We start from the raw sequence: 3,677 nt of genomic DNA, 5'->3' as shown, positions 1-3,677 counted from the left end.
CTGTGAAGAAGCTTTTTAATTTGATGTAGTCCCATAGGTTTATACTTGCCTTAGTCTTCCTTGTAATTGGATTCGTTTCATTGAAGATGTCTTTAAAATTTATGCGGAAAAGAGTTCTGCCAATTTTTTTTCTCTAAGTATCTGATAGTTTGTGGTCTAACATCCAAGTCCTTGATCCACTTGGAATTTACTTTTGTATTTGGTGAAATAGAGTGATTCAGTTTCATTCTTCTGCATGTTTCAACCCATTGTTTCCAACACCATTTGTTGAAGAGACTCTGCTTTCCCCATGTAATAGTCTGGGCCCCTTTGTCAAAGATTAGATGTCCATAGGTGTGGGGGCATTTATAGGAACTTCTAAGCACATTGAGCAAGCAGTAATTTTGAGCAAACATTATACAGTTCCCGTCAAGGCAGGGGGTTTCTAAGAAAATATTCTAACTTCCCATCAGTTTAATGTAAGTTTCAGTAACTACCTGTTTTCCAAACTACATTCCTTCGCCTCATTTCTCCGAGAAACTGTTCCACCTGGTTCCTTTCTTATTCCCGTAAATTGCCCATGCTGAGAACAATGTAATGTTGGCTTGGGCCTCCATCTTCCAACACTGGAACCAGCATAAACTGACAAAGAATCACCTCCATCTAAAACATCATAAAAATATGGAACGCTTGTGGTCCAGGAAGTGGTGCAGTGGCTAAGGCACTAGACTCTCAAGCATGAGATCCTGAGTTCGATCCCTGGCAGCACATGTACCAGAGTGCTGGCTAGTTCTTTCTCTCCTATCTTTCTCATAAGTAAATAAATTATTTTATAAAAAATATATATATGGTCTCGGACTTCCGGAGGCGGAGCTACAAGCAGCAGATCGCTTTCTCTCCTCTCCTCTCCTCTCCTCTTCTCTCCTCTCCTCTCCCGGATCAACTAGGAATACCAAAGGAGACCACCCAGGACCGAAACAAGACAGGACTAGAATGACCACAGGAACCCAGTAAATCACTGAATCTGGAGCAGTGACAGGAAGAGACACCAGGGGAAAGAGCTCTAACCAGTAAACTCAGGAGAAGACCTATACCTCAGTGGCATAGCTGAGGGGCTGTGAAAGTCTCTTTGCATAACCACTGGATTATCTCTGCCACACCCTGCTTTATCTCTTGGTCAGGAGTCAATGAATAAGCTAAGAAGCCTATTGATAGTTTAAAAGCCTTCAGGCTTCCATAGCCTACAGGGAAGGAAAAACAAAAAAAGAAAGAGGCTTTTAAACCACTGACCTGCAACTCAGGGATTGAAATAACTGTTAACTTCCACCACTGTGAACCCTTTAATTAACTTACTTAGACACAAGTCAATCCAGGCAATAGTGATCAATAATTTGAAAAGTACTGATAAAGAGAACTCATAACATAATATATAAAATGGTTAAAACAACAAGAAAAAATGTTGGAGAATCGAACCAGGACAAGAGTCCAGATAAAAGTCCTCCAGAGGGTGAAGCACAAAATAACAAGTTCAACATCCAAACATTAGCTAAGGAAATAATAACAGGAGTGAGTAAAGAATTTGAAAAAATTGTAATCAGAAATGCAGGAACAACAAATGAGAATATGGAAGAAAATACTAATTATCTCATGGTTATTAGAGAGCTGAAAGCTGAAATCGCTGAGCTAAGAAGGCAACTAGCTGAACAAGCTAAAACAGTATCAGAGCAGGGCAACAAAAAAGATGAACTCCAGAAAACAGTAGAGGGCAGAGAGAATAGAATCTATGAGGCTGAAAACAGAATTAGCAAGATTGAGGATGAATTAGAGACAACTAAAAAAGAAGTAAGAGATCTCAAAAAGAGATTAAGAGATGCTGAAAACAACAACAGAGTCCTATGGGATGACTTCAAAAGAAACAATATATGCATTATTGGCATACCAGAGAAAGAAGGAGAGGAAGAAAGCATTCTCCAGGCCATAGTAGCTGAAAACTTCTCTAGTCTAGACAACATCAAAGACATAAAGATTCAAGAAGCCCAGAGGGTCCCAAACAGAATTAACCCAGACCTAAAGACACCAAGACATGTCATACTTAGAATGGAAAGGAATAAGGATAAAGAAAGGATCCTCAAGGCTGCAAGAGAAAAACAAAGAGTCACCTACAAAGGAAAACCCATAAGATTAGCAGCAGACTTCTCCATGCAAACACTACAGGCCAGAAGAGAATGGCAAGATATCTATCGAGTGCTCAATGAGAAAGGCTTTCAGCCAAGAATACTATATCCTGCTAGACTGTCATTCAGACTAGATGGAGGCATCCAAACCTTCTCAGACAAGCAACAGTTGAAGGAAGCAACCATCACCAAGCCTGCCCTGAAGGAAGTTCTGAAAGGTCTCCTATAAACAACCAGACCACCACAAATAGGACATATATCAAAACACACTAAAACTCTACAAGAATGGCATTAAAATATCTTCAATCTTTGATATCAATAAATGTCAATGGCCTGAATTCACCTATTTTTTTGAATAATTTATTTCTTTATTGGGGAATTAATGCTTTACATACATCAGAAAAGGTAACAGCAGCAAATGCTGGAGAGGGTGTGGGGTCAAAGGAACCCTCCTACACTGCTGGTGGGAATGTCATTTGGTCCAACCTCTGTGGAGAACAGTCTGGAGAACTCTCAGAAGGCTAGAAATGGACCTACCCTATGACCCTGCAATTCCTCTCCTGGGGATATACCCTAAGGAACTCAACACATCCATCCAAAAAGATCTGTGTACACATATGTTCTTAGCAGCACAATTTGTAATAGCCAAAACCTGGAAGCAACCCAGGTGTCCAACACAGATGAGTGGCTGAGCAAGTTGTGGTATATATACACACAATGGAATACTACTCAACTGTAAAAAATGGTGACTTCATTGTTTTCAGCCGATCTTGGATGGACCTTGAAAAAACTCATGTTAAGTGAAATAATTCAGAAACAGATGGATGAATATGGGATGATCTCACTCTCAGGCCGAAGTTGAAAAACAAGATCAGAAAAGAAAACACAAATAGAACCTAAAATGGAATTGGCATATTGCACCCAAGTAAAACACTCTGGGGTTGGTGGGTGGGGAGAATACAGGTCCATGAAGGATGATAAATGACATAGTGGGGGTTGTATTGTTAAATGGGAATCTGGGGAATGTTATGCATGTACAAACTATTGTATTTACTGTTGAATGTAAAACATTAATTCCCCAATAAAGAAATAAAAAATAAATAAAATAAAATAAAATAAAAATATTGAACACTTCACGAATTTGCGTGTCATCATTGCGCAGGGGCCATGCTAATCTTCTCTGTATCGTTCCAATTTTAGTATATGTGCTGCCAAAGCAAGCACATGGGTGATCTGATTCTGTGTAACTGATCACTCCAGATCAGACCAGGGAGATGGCAGTAGTAGTAGTTCATGGAACTTGCAAGCTGAAGGCTCCAGCGATTCTAGGTTCAATTCACTGTACTAACAAATGCCAGAGTTGAGTGGTCCTCTTATCTCTCTTATCCTTTTCTTTACTTTTTTAAAAAGATTTTATTTTATTGATTATATTTAAGAGAAAGTTTCACATGAGACAGAGAGAAGCCAAAGATTCCTATGTAACCTCTAGCACTGCATCTGCCAGAATGATGTTCTGGTTCCTTC

The 3,677-nt window shown here is 39.4% G+C and overlaps 1 non-coding gene across 1 annotated transcript; it reads right to left on the bottom strand.

The window, feature by feature from the left end:
• Positions 1–3,270: 3,270 nt before the first annotated feature.
• LOC132537815 (U6 spliceosomal RNA) lies at positions 3,271–3,377 on the bottom strand. The gene has a single exon (XR_009549241.1). It is a non-coding gene; the product is annotated as a U6 spliceosomal RNA (small nuclear RNA).
• Positions 3,378–3,677: the final 300 nt, after the last annotated feature.

This window comes from Erinaceus europaeus, chromosome 3 (assembly GCF_950295315.1).
Source record: "Erinaceus europaeus chromosome 3, mEriEur2.1, whole genome shotgun sequence".
NCBI classification, from domain to species: domain Eukaryota; kingdom Metazoa; phylum Chordata; class Mammalia; order Eulipotyphla; family Erinaceidae; genus Erinaceus; species Erinaceus europaeus.
Note: the sequence above shows the minus strand (reverse complement) of the source record. Positions and strands in the feature narration are given on the sequence as shown.